Source organism: Dendrobates tinctorius, unplaced genomic scaffold, assembly GCF_039654945.1.
Source record: "Dendrobates tinctorius isolate UK_male_01 unplaced genomic scaffold, ASM3965494v1 ptg000160l, whole genome shotgun sequence".
Taxonomy (NCBI): domain Eukaryota; kingdom Metazoa; phylum Chordata; class Amphibia; order Anura; family Dendrobatidae; genus Dendrobates; species Dendrobates tinctorius.
Genome location: NW_027361827.1, coordinates 2,366,150 through 2,384,748, shown reverse-complemented (window position 1 = coordinate 2,384,748; position 18,599 = coordinate 2,366,150).

The window sequence follows — 18,599 nt, the reverse complement described above, 5'->3', positions numbered from 1 at the left end:
TTTAGGGACCACTTTAAATCATCACATTGGATGTGATGCATATAAGACAGAAAATGTCCAAAAGTGACACCATTTTAAAAACTGTACCTCTCAAGTTGCTCAAAACCACATTCAAGAAGTTTATTAACCCTTCAGGTACTTCACAGGAATTTTTGCAATGTAGAATGAAAAAATGAACATTTAACTTTTTTTCCAGGACTCAGCTCCATTTCTGCTGTCCTCTTGACGAGTTGCGTTCGTACATGCCAGAGCGTGCGTGATGACATCAGGGCGTACATGCCATCACTATGCAGCCGTTCTGAATTGAAGGTTGTGCAATACCAGGCAATGAAAGCTTCCATTGTCAAGATGTGCAATACATTATACCCTGGGGACTGACCTGGGCCCAGGCCCCCCTCTTTTCTTCTGCTCACAGGGCCCCATATAGCAGTAAGGGCAGTAATGCCCTGATGGTGGCTTTGGTTCCATAGATGAAGCCTGATGACAAACAAAAGTCACAATATCTGACTAAACTATGATAATACTAGGAAATGCAAATCACCAATTTAAAATCCCTGACAATCTCCATGATGGCCCTATTTCCAAATCGTTGCTACTTGCTTGCAATTCAAGGATACAAACCAACCTGTCAAGGAACACATTAAAATTAATCTCATGAGTTAATGAAACCACATCAAATCTCAAACAGCAATACAACACACCTGCAGTGCACCCATCCAGGTCAGCTGATGTACTTTTAATTGCAGACCCACATGCAACACTCCACAAGTATACATAAAAAAGTTAAATATCCAAAGAAAGCAGACTGAAGCCCTTGCAAGAAGTAAACAGACACTATCATTAATTCAATAATTCTAACATACTACCAGTTGATAGAAAAAACAACTGAAGATGGTGAGTGAGAACCTGGTAAGGACTGTGAATATGAGTGGATAAAAGTGAGAAAAATAAATTGCTTGTTAAAATGACCTTTATTGATTATTTTTTGGCACAACAACATGTACTAAAATAGAATAAAATTAAAAATTAGTGCATGAGACAATTAAACCGCTATAATATAATAAATATAAAAGTAATATAAAGTCTCTGTACCACACAACCTGATGCAGATTAGAATTAACTTTTTCATTGTGTCATATATTTCACACCTCTTTTTAGCAATTTTTTGCACTCTTTGCAAATTTTGCACCTTTTGCATATTGCACATATTTATTCCTTACAGTTTTGCACAGTACACTTGTACCTTCGCACAGGTTTATGCATTTTTTGTGATATTTGGTTCTTGCACCTTTTTCTGCACTTATTGCACTTTATATAACCCCGTGCTACTTACAAAGAATATATTTTTTCTATGGGTTCATTCTAATCTGCGTCAGGTTTTGTGGTACAGAGATTTTATATTACTTGAGTAGACATTGGTCGGATCAATTACCTTTTACAAATTAGTCTACATATATTTATTATATTATAGCGGTTTAATTGCCTCATGCACTAACTTTTATTTTATTCTATTTCAATACATGTTTTTGTGCCAAAAAATAATCAATAAAGGTCATTTTAACAAGCAAGTTATTTTTCTCACTTTTATCCACTCATATTCACAGTCCTTACCAGGTTCTCACTCACCATCATCGGTTGTTTTTTCTATCTTATACCGGGTGGTCTGCCATTCATTTGTTTGGGAGAGGGCACTTTGTCCACATAGGTGTTCACCATATTGAACTATTTAGTCAAATTATTCCATTTGTATTGTTCTCTCCCTCCTCTAATACTACTAGTTCAGCATAGACTTTCAATGGACACTTCTCATAATCACCTCGCAAAGCACATGGCTGCCACTGCAGCTTCACTAGTCCCCCAACAAATGGAAATATAGGCACAATAAATAGCTCACAAACATTTCGTAAAACAAACTTGAAAAATTAACTCACCAACAAGGGCCAGTCCACATCAAACATTCACTAATACAAGGGATAGAAAAATACATCAACCCTACAAACAAGTCAACACAATCCAATCTGCACATCTAAGCTAATCATATTTCAGTCACCATAACCTACACATCAACCTGCCCCCAGCATAAACCATCACATTAACCAGAAGTCACCTAACTGAACTACAGCTGGGAGCAACAATGTCCAAAATTTCTTAAGCTGCACAAAACACCAGACATTCATGTACCTGGAAACACACAGACTGACCAATCTACTGACTAAAATAACCAACAAATGAAGGCATAAATTAATTTCCCCTGATTATACTCATCCAAGATTCTATGGCCGTGAAGGCACTTTACCGCACCCCTACCTATTTCATAAATTAATTGCATTTTTTTTTAAATTATAGTTGTTGCTATGTTATATCTAATGACCACACTGCCTTTTTGTGGTTTTTATTGGGCATTTTTAATTATTTTGCATTTGAATTTTTTGTACATAATTGATTTTTGTTAATAAAATTATATGTATTTATGTATGGTATATGGTTATCTGCACTGATTTATTTATTAATTGTAAATTCTTTTGGAGAGTTAGTTATAGGTTTATATTATAACTTGGGGACTCCGATGAAGTACATTTATTTTTTTGGTTATTTTAGTATGGGTCTTTTAGTCCATTGGTTACTAATAGCAAATTAAGTCACAGACCTGCATACAGTCTTTTCTTTCATATCACTTCTTGTAAAGCCTCATAGCTTGCCTCAATCACCAAAAGATAACCCCATACATACAGTTAGGTCCATATATATGTGGACAGAGACAACATTTTTCTAATTTTGGTTCTAGACATTACCACAATGAATTTTAAACAAAACAATTCAGATGCAGTTGAAGTTCAGACTTTCAGCTTTCATTTGAGGGTATCCACATTAAAATTGGATGAAGGGTTTAGGAGTTTCAGCTCCTTAACATGTGCCACCTTGTTTTTAAAGGGACCAAAAGTAATTGGACAATTGACTCCAAGGCTATTTCATGGACAGGTGTGGGCAATCCCTTCGTTATGTTATTCTCAATTAAGCAGATAAAAGGCTTGGAGTTGATTTGAGGTGTGGTGCTTGCATTTGGAAGGTTTTGCTGTGAAGAAAACATGCGGTCAAAGGAGCTCTCCATGCAGGTGAAACAAGCCATCCTCAAGCTGCAAAAACAGAAAAAACCCATCTGAGAAATTGCTACAACATTAGGAGTGGCAAAATCTACAGTTTGGTAAATCCTGAGAAATAAAGAAAGCACTGGTGAACTCATCAATGCAAAAAGACCTGGGCACCCAAGGAAGACAACAGTGGTGCATGATAGCAGAATAGTCTCCATGGTGAAGAGAAACCCCTTCACAACAGCCAACCAAGTGAACAACACTCTCCAGGAGGTAGGCGTATCAATATCCAAATCTACCATAAAGAGAAGACTGCATGAAAGTAAATACAGAGGGTTCACTGCACGGTGCAAGCCACTCATAAGCATCAAGAATAAAAAGGTTAGACTGGACTTTACTAAAAAAATCTAAAAAAGCCAGCACAGTTCTGGAAGAACATTCTTAAGACAGATGAAACCAAGATCAACCTGTACCAGAATGATGTAAACAGAAAAGTATGGCGAAGGCGTGGTACAGCTCATGATCCAAAGCATACTACATCATCTGTAAAACACGGCGGAGGAAGTGTGATGGATTGGGCACGCATGGCTGCCAGTGGCACTGGGTCACTAGTGTTTATTGATGATGTGACACAGGACAGAAGCAGCCGAATGAATTCTGAGGTATTCAGAGCCATACTGTGAGCTCAGATCCAGCCAAATGCAGCCAAACTGATTGGTCGTCGTTTCATACTGCAGATGGACAATGACCCAAAACATAAAGCCAAAGCAACCCAGGAGTTTATTAAAGCAAAGAAGTGGAATATTCTTGAATGGCCAAGTCAGTCACCTGATCTCAACCCAATTGAGCATGCATTTCACTTGTTAAAGACTAAACTTCAGACAGAAAGGCCCTGTTATGATTGAGTCACCGAGGAGGAAAAAACAAAACACAAGCTCAGCCCAGAAAATCAGAGAGGTTGGAAACTAGCGGATTGCAGACCCCTGATCCTATCACACAACTAGCAGTAGCTGTGGAGTGTTCCTACGGTGATCCTAGACACCTCGTCACAGCCGGAGATCTAAATAAGCCTAAAGAGAGAAAAGGGAAAAACTGACTGCCCCAGAGCAGACCCCAAAGCAATAGGCAGCCCCCAAGATATAATGACGGTGAAGCAAGATGAAAACACTAACACAGATAGAAAGATAGGTTGAGCAAACGATGGGGCCCAAGCTAGCTAAAAACTACAGGACAAAAAAGCTGCTGTCTGCAATCCGAGAAAACCCTGCTAAAAATAATACCAACACAACTGATAAGTAAAAAGGACCTTGAAGTCACTAGACTTCAAACCCTATATCAGCACTCAGAATATTCTGGAAGCAGAGCAAAAGAGAACACTGATCAAGGAAAAAGAATCCAGCACACCCCCGGCCAGGGATGGCTGAACTCAAAAAACAAGGTAAACAAAACCAAAACTAATAAGTTCAATAGCAGAGCAAAAACTTATCTTTGGGAAGCAGGAATCAGACTGGTCTCCAAGAATCCAGCAGAGAAATCACCAGCGACTCAGAAGGGTGTCGGCTGCCTTATATCCAGTCTGTACTTCCCGTTACCCAGTCACAATCCACCTGATCAGGTGTTTGGTTTCTTTCATCCAAATCAGCCTCACTACATTCCTTCACCAGAAGAGGGAGATCCTCAGACACAAAAGATGAATGAACAGATGAGCTCACAACAGGCCCACAAACAAACAGCAACTGAAAACCACCGCAGTGAAGGCCTGGCAGAGCATCAAAATTGAGGAAACACAGCGTCTGGTGATGTCCATGAGTTCAAGACTTCAGGTAGTCATTGCCAACAAAGGGTTTTCAACCAAGTACTAGAAATGAACATTTTATTTACAATTATTTAATCTGTCCAATTACTTTTGGTCCCTTTAAAAACAGGGTGGCACATGTTAAGGAGCTGAAACTCCTAAACCCTTCATCCAAATTTAATGTGGATACCCTCAAATGAAAGTTGAAAGTCTGAACTTCAGCTGCATCTGAATTGTTTTGTTTAAAATTCATTGCGGTAATATCTAGAACCAAAATTAGAAAAATGTTGCCTCTGTCCAAATATATATGGACCTAACTGTATAGTGCAAAATTCATCAATGATTAATGTCCTCACTCTGATATGGTCTAGTACACTCTAACAAAGTATTCCATGCACATCATGCCCTGGAGTTTGTCATGCATGTTTGGTCACTTTTGTACCATCATATTAAGTTTGCTGCAATTCCTAAACCATGTCATAGCAATCAGGACACCATTACACTTGACATATGTATTTGTCAGGAACACCGCACTGCACTTGCTCACTGAGCCAGTGCGCGTGTCCTGAGTACAAAAACAGTGCTCAAAGATACCTGTGGAGCACGGCAGCAGCAGTGACGATGCATGCTTCAGACTATCAGGGCCTGAAGCACGTGACTGCTGGGGGCGTGACCTAAGTTCCACAGAGCTAGGAGCTGAAGGGAAACTGCTAGAAAAGTAACTACGGGACAAGTTACCAAGGGGCATAGACAGAGACGTAAAACAGATCAAGCCGGGTCAAAGCATGAGATAGCAGGACAGCACCAAAGGGTTAGACAGAGCGAATAGTCAGGACATAACAATAGATCAGAAAACCAGAACGGGCAATAGACAGTACAATAGGGACAAACTGTAACAGAGTAACAATAGCCAAACCAGGAGGTCTACTTCCGGGGCTTAGTTAACCGGCGCATGCGCAGTCCGGCTTTTCGGCTTTGCCCGCAGTTGGGCAAAGCATACTGCGCGTGCGCTAGCTATGAATGCTTAACGCACGCGCAAAAAATGGCGTACACCTACTCCAATTCAGCAATAACCTGCGGACGGTGGGCAAGGATGGGGAGGCAGCACACATCGGGAACACCGCCCATCGGACCGGACCGACCTCGTTTTCATCGCCCGCCAAAGGGTAGGTGACAGATTCCCTTTAAATCAGTGTTCCTCAACTCCAGTCCTCAAGAGCCACCAACAAGTCAGGTTTTAAGGATTTCCTCAGTATCTTATTGCCTGTGCAGGCGAGCAGATCTCACCTGTGCAATTTTAAGGGAAATCCTGAAAACCTGACCTGCTGGTGGCTCTTGAGGAATGGAGTTGGGGAACACTGCATTAAAGTTTTATGATTCTATTGTCTCCTAACAGTGCAGCATGTCACAATGCTCTTAGACCCTGCCAGTAAGGCTGACTTGCCAAGCTTCTGGTTGAATAAGTGCAAACCACCAGCACAAGCTCAGACAGACGGCCAATCTGTTGCACCAGTTTTTTTGTTTTTCATTAATAGCAGAAAGTGTGCAATGATTGAGATATTTCAGAGGAGATTGCCTAGGGCAGAGCAGGCCTGAATACAGCCACAGTGGAGTACCTGGTGCACTTTAGGCAGAGGTGTCACGGAAGGAAAGCTGAGTGGAACAGTGCAGAGTGACCCAAAGAAGTTATCATGAGACTGCATGTGAGCTAGGCTTGCAATCCTAAGAAGTGTAGGTGTAAGGGGGTGACCAGATACGCCACATGCCCTCCCACTTTGAATGTTGTAGATTTGTAATATGTATTGTTCACTGTGATATTAAAGTAATGCTGGGCCTAGAGTTAGGGACAGTTTAGACGTTTATATAGAATAATAGTGGGTGTTATGTAGTGCTTGGGACCCTAGAGGGCACTGTAGGGTTAGAATATCAGATGCCAGATAGGATAGCAATAGTAAGCTGGCTTTAGCCATAATAGAAACCGTTAAATAGCTGTACCAATGGGATTGTTGGTGGGAGGAGTTACCCAGAGGAGACAGGATTGTTCTAGAAAATGAACAAGGACTCTGATAACATTTGTGTGTGCCTGCGATGGACTGGAGCTCTGTATTCTGAGGAGATTCCAGCCCCACCGATGGGTGAAGCATTGCACACAGCACATTACAAGATGGACATTATGTTTTTGTAGTAACGGAGCGTCTGGGAATGAAAGAGTTAAAGCCCCTCACCACAGCTGACACCGGGCACCCATTACAAAGTGGCGCTGCGAGCAGGGTGAAGAATTTTTGCTGAAAGAAAATAGAGGAAACCCCAGCATGGTCAAGATGGTGGCCGCGAGTACTAACAGGGTGGAAAATGTCACAGAGGCTGGCGATAGCTCCGCCCAGCTTGGGCGTCATTTGAAGAGAATGGTGCGAAAATCCGTCTGGCGGGGAGGGTGCTTTGTGCCTCGGCCCCATACCCTTGTGAGCAGTGCCCGCCCTCGGTGGGCGCAGCGAAGAAAGAAAAAAAGTTATCTCCCAAAGCGGATTCCTGAGGAACAGGAGGAGTCCAATGCTGAAGGGGAGGTGCGGCCGGAGTCAGCACCACCCTGGCCCGGGGGGAGTCAGTCTGAGGAGATCCACGTGTTTGGCTGGACACGCCATTACACGAGACTGAATGCCAGACTGGAAAGGAGCAAGATGGCACCCGGAAGGAAGAGGCAGATGTGGCAGAAGTCGCAGTGGCGAAGAAGGACACTGATGATCATGGAGCAGCAGCAGCGGACCCTCCGGTGAGTGTCTCTCAACCCCGCATCCCTGAGCCCTCTGTTGTGGACCTCCTGGCTCTCAGTCCAGTGCCCTCACTCCCGGAGCCCCAGTCTATGTGTGTGGATGTTTGCCCCCGCGATTCCCAGCTCCAGGCTATGGGTGCCGTATCCCCGTCTCCTGGTCCCGCACTTTGGAAGTGGCAGAAAGGGGGCCCATTTATATCCTCAAGGCAGGCGGCCTGGGTAGCAGAAGTTGTGGATGATACAGAGATACAGGCGTTCCTGGAATGGGACCGGGAGCGAGAAACGCTGCACCTGAGGCCTAGAGAACTGGTGAGGCCTATGTCTGTTTGCTCTGGCACACCAGAGGATGCAGTTAACAGAAGGATTCCAGAGATGATGTCTGGAGCACGGGCACGGAGCCCTGAAGCTGATGATGATGCTGATGAAGAACAGTAACATGGACTGGTCCTTAAAGGAAGTTGTGCTTGTTGCACGTATGAAAAATGAAAATTGTGGGACTGTTCTGTGTCCCTGAGGGCAGGAGCCCTGGAATTTGCGTGGATGATGTCTGGGCCAATGGCTGGATATAGGACTGTTTGTGTTCTTGAGGGCAGGAGCCCAGATGTTGAGGCAGTCAGAGTGGCCGAAGTTTGCTGAAGAAAAGTAGGCAGTCAGACTGGCTGCAGATGAAGAGAATTGAGCATTTTGTTTTCCCTCCCTTCCAAGTTTTTGTTGCGCCCGTTGCGCTTCCCCCTGCTGGATTACAGGACTAGACACCTTACAGGGTTAATCACCATGGACTGTGTGAAGTCTTGGAGCTGTTCAAGAAGGGAGGGGGGAAATCTGAATGCAGGATGACCTGATGAGTGAGCTGGCTCAGAACCGCATGGATTGTTTGAGCTGTGGTAAATTGAATGAGGACACTATGTGTTATGGTCCCCATGGAGAAGGGACCAGGGTAATATGGACCCACAGGACTATCTGGAAACACCCTGTGTGCAAAAAGGACCTGAAGGGTCAGGACTAAAGAAAAAAATCATCATTGAGTGGTCTGCCAGACCTGTGTGAAGAAAATGACCTGAGAGGGTCAGGTCTGCGTGAACTGTTAGCTGGTCTTCTGGATCAGGATAAAAGCTGATTTTGTTTTGTTGCTAGTCCTTGGTCCTGTGTCTGGCTACCCAGAGCGGGAAGGGACTGGCATGGCTGCCTAAGAGAAATTGTTTCTTACAAGAACGGAAGGACAAGGGTCAGCGGGACCTATATTAAAAGAACTTGAACTCTCGTTTCTAGGGCTCCAACCAAGTGGAGCTGGGGTCATGGATGACCAGTGAAGACAACAAAGCCTGTGCCAAGAATATTAATGTTTTATATGTTATTATAAAGTGAAATGTGTTGTTATGTGAAAGGGAACTGTGTTTAACCATTTTGGTTACAGGTATCTTGATGGTCGGGGACGACTATGTTTAAAGAAGGGAGGTGTGTAAGGGGGTGGCCAGAAATGCCACGTGCCCTCCCACTTTGAATGATGTAGATTTGTAATATGTATTGTACACTGTGATATTAAAGTACTGCTGGACCTAGAGTTAGGGATAGTTTAGAGATTTATATAGAATAATAGTGGGTGTTATGTAGTGCTTGGGACACTAGAGGGCACTGTTGGGTTAGAATGTCAGATGCCAGATAGAATAGCAATAGTTAGCTGGCTTTAGCCATAATAGAAACAGTTAATTAGCTGTACCAATGGGATTGTTGGTGGGAGGAGTTACCCATAGGAGACAGGATTGTTCTAGAAAGTTAGTCAGAGTGTGTGTGTGTGGAGCGAACAGAGCAGAACAACAGTGCAGTGCAGACTGGAGTGACGGTGTCCTCTGGACAAGAAATGAAGCCAAGAGAGAAGGTCTGGAAAAGCTGGGTTCTGAGAGCACCTGAAGAGGAAGGCTACTGGAAGAATCTAGGTCTAGCGTTTGTGGGTCACCTTCTGTGTAGTCCGGGGACCTAGGGTCCTTTCAGAGACTGCAAGCGGCAGCCTGTTAATTGCCCAGAATGGGGAATGTGGACGGGGAGCACCCAGTGACAGCTAATGGGAAGATTCGGGAAGCCTCGGGTTTGGAAACCATGGTGCAGGAGGAAAAGCAGCAGGGTCAGACCAGGAAGATTGAAGGAGATGCTGTGTTCATACTTTGTGAAAATGCATGGACTGTTACTGCTTTGAAGAAACATGATTTAAGTAAAGTTTTACAGAAAATGAACAAGGACTCTGATAACAATTGTGTGTGCCTGCGATGGACTGGAGCTCTGTATTCTGAGGAGATTCCAGCCCCACAGGTGGGTGAAGCGCTGCACACAGCACATTACAAGATGGACATTATGTTTTTGTAGTAACGGAGCGTCCGGGTGTGAAAGAGTTAAAGCCCCTTGCCACAGCTGACACCCGGGCACCCGTTATATAGTTGTCACAAAAGGCACTATAGAAATAGGGGGAAAAAAAGGACTGTGCGCCAGGTCAAAATTAGTCAAGCCCGTAGTTAAAATTGAATAAACTTAAGTAATTGATGAAAACAACAATTTATAGATACATCTGGCAAGCAAGAATTAAAATTAGTGGGTGAGCACTTGTGGGAACTACATTAAGGCTATGTGCACACGCTGCGGTTTTTGCTGCGGTTTTGGCCGCTGCGGATCTGCAGCAGTTCTGCAGACAGTGTACAGTAGCATGTTAGTCTATGGGATTTACAATCTGCTGTGCACATGATGTGGATTTTTAACCGCGGAAAAGCTGCGGTTTTGAATCCGCAGAAAGAAATGACATGTGACTTCTTTTCTTCGGATTCTGCTGCGGTTTACCATCTCCTCCACTGTAGAGGTGATAAACCGCAGGGCAAAGCTGCAGGCCAATCCGCAGATACAAATCCGCAGCATGTGCACATATAATATGCAATGTGCAATGTATAATATATGGATCAGAGATAAATGTGGAGTAAAGTGAGTATGAATCTATATTCAAGAGTGCATAACCATATACATATGTGAAGATTTCAATACCATGAAAAGCTTGTGTAACCCACAGAGGGGTGAAGGGTGGATAATTAGCTTTGTTAAGCTCACCCACCAAACACCCAATGCGGATTGCACAAATGCTTCCTTAGGGGTGGCCGGTGAGAAGGTTAAAAAGGTATTTAAAGTTCAAATGACCAATGAAAATGGTGAAAAGCATGCCAACAGGGGAAATAATACACATATCAAGTATTAAAAGACTCGCATGAGATGAAGAGACAGTTGTAGCAAACACATAGGAAGATCAGGAAGCTTGTTCCCGATGGTTGAATATTATACTACTCATTATTCTGTATTCAAACTTTTTTCTGAAGAGATGTACATTGTGATAAATATGTGGATAAAATGGGCAATGTGATGAAGAGGTTGTTTGACAGGTGCAAGATGTTTTTCTTTAATAACTGTCCCATTTGTCACTGCTAGTTAGTGCAGCTTGCACATATACTATCAATTCACATAGGTATAAAGAGATCAATCAGTTCATTGCCAATGGATGACTCTACAGTATATGACTAAAGTCATTCTACGTAATTAAACTTTATTTCTGACTGGTGACTCTATACTAAAAAATGGAGAATTAAGGGCAAAAAGGGTAATGTCAATATGGCTATTTAATGATATACTCTATTTATTCCCTTCACTGCGCATACGGGCGAGCGATAACATGAATGGTTTCGGCCTGTAAGGGGCGATACATAGTATTTACTGTAAGTTCCATCCTCATCTTTTGTCTTTTTAGTCTGATTGAGTTTTTTTATTTTAAAAGAATACTAATATAGTTTGTTTTTAGAAAAATTCTCACATACTTTCCATAATAGTGTTTATCGAGTGAGTCTGACAATCTACGATTTATTTGCTATATTCACTAGTTAAACACTAAATAATGAAAAAATTATACATTTTGAGCATAGTGCACCTTTATAAATCACAATTCAAAAGTCGTCTTAATATGGATAGTGATTAAAAAAACGTTCCTTTAAACATTTGCCTTTCTAGATTCTTGACTTTTGAGCCCCTGGAGAATCAAACTATAAATGCGAAATGCTCTTCAGTTGGTTCCACATTTCTCACATCCACAGAAGATCACTAGTCCCTACATTAAACAGCTGAGTTGCCTCCATTCCTGCTGAACCTGCATTCAGTTTGAAGAGAATTTCACCTCCATTTACAGTAATCGTATTATAACATGGAGTCATATAAAATGTAACTCATTTCACTTTAGATTTTGAAGTTTTAATAATTCACTTTCATTTTTTGTAATTAATCCCTGACCTGGATTTCAAAAAAATAAATTTGAAAAGTAAGAAACTGTTTGGTCAGGGAAACATTTAATTTAAGGAATTTCGGTAATACCATTCCTTAATGATTAGCCCTCAATTTGACATTTCTAGAAAGCACTACAATCAGCAACAGTTGGATGTGCAAGGTTGTCTAAGAATACATTGGGCAAATTCAAAGGCCTTCGACTTAATTAAATTCTTTGCTTTACAGAAGAATCCACTAACTTTGCAATGTCAAGACAGGTTAATATTACCTTAAAGCGTAGCGTTAAGATTAAATTCAGCCTTAGACCTTCAAAATTCATTAAATCCCTAGTGTTACTTACTTTTCGGATAATGAAGTGCAAAGTCAAAAATTTAAAATAAACCTTCTAAACTTTTCCTTTAAATGGGACATTTCATCAAATTGTGTTAAACATTATTACAGCATTTGAACACACAATCTATAATAATAAAAGCGCTAAGCAGCTTCCGGGTTGTAACAACTTCCGTCCAGTTGTAGCTGGTGACGTCACAGCACACCTCTTGCCATGTTAACCCTCAACACACCACTCCTCCTCAACACACACCTCCTCAACACACACTCCACTCACCTTTCACCATCTCCACTCATGTCCACTCACTTTCACTCCACATACGACCCTTTCTCTCACTCCGTCTCTCATACTCACGCCGTCATCGCCGCTGCTCCACGATCCCCGACATCTAATTCCGCCGGCGCCATCCTGGATCCAGATGTCCACGCTGGCGACATGTTCTTGCGGCGACGCCATCTTGAGTATCGCGGGATTTCACAATACTCAAGATGGCATCGCCGCAAGAACATGTCGCTGGCATGGACGACGTCGGGATCCAAAATAGCATCGGCGAAATCTCGTGAGATTTCGCCGACGCCATTTTGGATCCCGACATTGTCCACGCCGGCGACATGTTCTTGCGGCGACGACATCTTGAGTATCGTGGGATTTCGAGATACTCAAGATGGCGTCGCCGCAAGAACATGTCGCCGGCGTGGACAACGTCTGGATCCAGGATGGCGCCGGCGGAAGAAGATGTCGGGGATGGTGGAGTAGCGGCGATGACGGCGTGAGTATGAGAGACGGAGTGAGAGAAAGGGTCGTATGTGGAGTGAAAGGGGGGGACGTGAGTGGAGATGGTGAATGGAGAGGAGTGTGTGTTGAGGAGGTGTGTGTGTTGAGGGTTAACATGGCAAGAGGTGTGTCACTATCCTCCCGATGCGATAGCATCGGGCCTTAATCTAGTAAATCATCATTACCTAAAATAATGTTGTAAGGAACATGAATACATTATGTTAGAACTCATAATAAATGGGATCAAATATTGGCCTAGACACTTCCGCAAATAAACTGTTAATCAAAATATACAATAGTCAGCATATACTTATTATGATGTCACAACTTAAGCAATTCTTTTATTAATTCCTGAAAGCTACAGTATTTCACTGTATAGTTGGGAGGCATTTTTAATTGTCATCCTGAAGAAATAGCAATTTATTGCTGAGCCCAGCTATAACATTGATGGTCTATTACACTTTAACAGTTCCAATCAGCTGTCATGTGCAAGGAAAGCTGTGGACTCAGTTCGGGAGCCTGCTTTCAAATGCTGTGATGCAACCAATGATGTACAGTGGCATGTAAAAGTTTGGGCACCCCATGACAAAATTCCTGCTATTGTGAACAGTTAAGCAAGTTAAAGATTAAATTAACTCTAAAATGGCTAAAGTTAAAGATGACACATTTCCTTTGTACTTTATTCAAAAAAAATTACATTGAAATTGAAGTGCATTGAAGTCACAGGCATAACTGTGGCTGCAGTGCAAAATAAAAGTGAGTGTGGACCTAGTCAAGATTTTTGGCCAAGGCAATGTTTAGGAAAACCAGTTAAAGGCTTTTATTTTTGGAGCAAACTACAGGATGGTAGTGGTGCGGTTCACTCCCTTCAGACAGGCTCTTAAAAGTGGCCCATGGCCACAGATTCGATTTAAAAACCCTGCAGCAAAGGGTTGGGTGTGTCAATCTTGGTTTGCAAACTGCAGAGCCACTCCCGCCTTGTGCGAAGCAATACTGAGCCAACGGAAGCAAAAACGCCTGGCACAAATCAGTGTGACTTGGCAGCACAGTCGCCCACGGCAACAGGTCTCGGATACGGAATGTCTTGATGCCCCAGCTGCGATTCAGAAGATACTATTTGCATCTCATTTGTGAGTTTCTTTTGGACATTAAATATATTTTCTTTGAACTTTTATGTGATCCCTGCATTACATAAAGTTGAAGAATGCGGGCAGTGTAAACTGAGACATACCCAAAGAGTGCTGCATGTCGGTAATTAGGCATACAACACTGCAGCCCAAGTCTGCCAACAAAATGGAGGAGTTTTTGAAGCAGTTGGTCCACAGCCACGGAAGCAGCAGGAGCAGCAGCAGCTGCAGTTTCAGTGGCAGCAGAAGGAGCAGCAGCAACAGTATATTCAGCAACACCAGCAGAAATATAACCTGTTGATGCAGCAGACTGCGGCTTTGTGAGAGGCGCCCACAATAGTGATCCCGATCCATTCTGAGGCCCAGTACAAAGCCCAGTCTGTGCTCAGGAAGATGAGTCCTGAGGACAATTTGAAGGCTTTCCTCACCGTGTTCGAGCGCACAGCACAGCGGAAGAGATGGCCGATGCTCCAGTGTCCTGAAGTCGTGGCCCCCTTTCTGATGGGAGATTCCCAGAAGGCCTACTTGGACCTCAGTCAGGATGATGCTATCGACTATGAGAAGCTGAGAGGTGAGATCCTTGCCTGACTGTGGGTTAATACGTATGTACAGGCCCAACGGGTGTTTCAGTGGTCGTTTGCGGAGTCTCGCCCCGCCAGGTTTCAGGCATATGACTTACTGCAAAGATTCAAAATCTCAGCTACAGAAATCATATTATACAGAAATAGTCCTTAGGTTGTGAACCAGGACCAATGTGGGCTATAACCCTATGGAGCTCCCCATTAGCATTAGAACATAGGAACGCGGAGCATATCAACCATCAAAGATTACTTAGTAATTAAAAAGGTATATTTTTAATGACAAAATGGATCATAAGAAACAGTACAAAACATGGATCTCAAAACAGTTTTATTAATAACAGAGCTGTTCAAATCCGGTCAAAGGTGCACCAAAAATATGGTGTAACCCCATAGGCATGAGTACGGGGAGAAAGAAACAGAACCATAATCTTCAAGCAAGTGTATATATTAAGTAACAATGCAACTGTACAAGACATAGTAAAGAAATGTCAAGCTCACTATCACCACATAGGGGGGAATATATAATGCCATTCATTTTCTAAGGTCATTGACCATCCAAGTTTTATAACCCTAACAATGGATAAACAAGTAATGTCATTGCTGGTTCTTATCCATATTCATGGCTGTAAGTGAACCATGCACCCCTATGCACGTATCGCGCCTGCTTCCTCAGGGGGCCAAGATGATGTAGGTGTACCCAATTTCCTTCTTATATACCCCTCTCATTTAATTGCAGATTTCACTGCACTGGAGGTGGCGCATGTGGCCGAACAAATAAGCGCCAGATGCTGCATCGCCCCCGGTGCCATCATGACGGTGCGGCTCACAGGGAAGTCCCAGGTGACGGCAATGACCTGCACATGTCACTAACAGGCACCAGAAGCGATACCGCGGCTAAGACTTGCATCGGAGACATGCACACTAGTGATGTTGGACCGGTGCCTCTATTATTTGGAAGAAGAGTGCTTCCTGTAAAGATATGCTATCTTGTCTGTGGGCAACGGTGCCAGCAGCATTGCTCGCAGGTAGCTGTACACCACCAATGAGTCTTCCACCAGCTCCAGAGCCCACAGAATTACATGATCATATAGTGGTCAAATAAAAATATGTATGTGCATGGCATGTCATATTATTACATAAATGAATAGATTATTACAATATACAGATAAACAATTGGTCACATACTATCAATGATAATCTATATATATAAAAATTAGTGTATGCATGTGTGTGTGTCAGCCACACGCACTCCACATAGCAACCAATCACTAAGCAGCTTTCATTTCACCAGAGCTGTTTAAAAGAAGCTGAGCTGTGACTGGTTACTATGAGCAACAGTTTTCTTTGTAGGCAGTTGTGGTAACTGAGGCCTATTATTCTTATCATTTCCATGGTGTTATCGTCCTTCTGTAAAGGTGGAAATTAGACCACCCTCTGACATAGACTGCAGGGGGAGGCCAGTATCACAAAGGATAGGATTAGATATACGGCTCAGCTGGCTGTATACCACAGGATAGGATTAGATACACAGCCCAGTATCTCACAGGACAGGTTTAGATACACGGCTCAGCAGACAGTATCACACAGGATAGGATTAGATACATAGCTCAGCAGACTGTATCACACAGGATAGGATTAGATACATAGCTCAGCAGACTGTATCACACAGGATAGGATTAGATACAAGGCTCAGCAGTCAGTATCACTCAGCATAGGATTTGATACACGGCTCAGCAGTCAGTAACAGAGAGGACAGGATTAGATACAAGGCTCAGCAGTCAGTATCACACAGGATAGGATTAGATACATGGCTCATCAGACAGTAACACAGAGGACAGGATTAGATACAAGGCTCAGCAGACTGTATTGCACAGGACAGGATTAGATATACGGCTCAGCAGACAGTATCATACAGGACAGGATTAGATACATGGCTCAGCAGACTGTATCACACAGGATAGGATTAGCTACACGGCTCAGCAGACTGTATCACACAGGATAGGATTAGATACACAGCCTAGCAGTCAGTATCACACAGGATAGGATTACATACACAGGTCAGCAGTCAGTATCACACAGGATAGGATTAGATACATGGCTCATCAGACAGTAACACAGGACAGGATTAGATACACGGCTCATCAGACAGTAACACAGAGAATAGGATTATATACACGGCTCAGCAGACAGTATCACACAGGATAGGATTAGATACATGGCCCAGCAGACAGTAACACACAGGATAGGATAAGATACATAGCTCAACAGACAGTATCACACAGGATAGGATTAGATACACGGCTCATCAGACAGTATCATACAGGACAGGATTAGATACATGGCTCAGCAGACTGTATCACACAGGATAGGATTAGCTACACGGCTCAACAGACTGTATCACACAGGATAGGATTAGATACACAGCCAAGCAGTCAGTATCACACAGGATAGGATTACATACACAGGTCAGCAGTCAGTATCACTCAGGATAGGATTAGATACATGGCTCATCAGACAGTAACACAGAGAATAGGATTATATACACGGCTCAGCAGACAGTATCACACAGGATAGGATTAGATACATGGCCCAGCAGACAGTAACACACAGGATAGGATAAGATACATGGCTCAACAGACAGTATCACACAGGATAGGATTAGATACATGGCTCAGCAGACTCTATCACACAGGATAGGATTAGATACACGGCTCAGCAGACAGTATCACACAGGATAGGATTAGATACACAGGTCAGCAGTCAGCATCACACAGGATAGGATTAGATACACGGCTCATCAAACAGTAACACTCAGGACAGGATTAGATACAAGGCTCATCAGACAGTAACCCACAGGACAGGATTAGATACACAGCTCAGGAGACAGTATCACAATTAGATACACAGCTCAGGAGACAGTATCACACAGGATAGGATTAGGTACACAGCTCTGGAAACAGTATCCCAAAGGAAAGGTTTAGATACACAGTTCAGCAAACAGTATCACACAGGGCAGGATTAGATACACAGCTCAGCAGACAGTATCACACAGGACAGAATTAGATACACGGCTCATCAGACAGTAACACACAGGACAGTATTACATACATGGCTCAGCAGGATAGGATTGGATACACAGCTCAGCAAACAGTATCACACAGGGCAGGATTAGATACACAGCTCAGCAGACAGTATCACACAGGACAGAATTAGATACACTGCTTAGCAAACGGTATCACACAGGATAAGGTTATATGCACGGCTCAGCAGACAGTAACACACAGGACAGGATTAGATACAGAGCTCATCAGACAGTAACACACAGAATAGGATTAGATACATGCATCAGCAGACAGTAACACACAGGATAGGATAAGATACATGGCTCAACAGACAGTATCACACAGGATAAGATTAGATACATGGCTCAGAAGACTATCACACAGGATAGGATTAGATACATGGCTCAGCAGACAGTAACACACAGGACAGGATTAGATACATGGCTCATTAGACAGTAACACACAGGACAGGAGTAGATACACAAGCTCAGGAGACGTTATCACACAGGATAGGATTAGGTACACAGCTCAGGAGACAGTATCCCACGGGAGAGGTTTAGATACACAGCTCACTCAGCAAACGGTATCACACAGGATAAGATTAGATACACGGCTTACCACAGTAAAACACAGGACAGGATTAGATACATGGCTCATCAGACAGTAACACACAGGACAGGATTACATACATGGCTCAGCAGGATAGGATTGGATACACAGCTCAGCAAATAGTATCACACAGGGCAGGATTAGATACACAGCTCAGCAGTA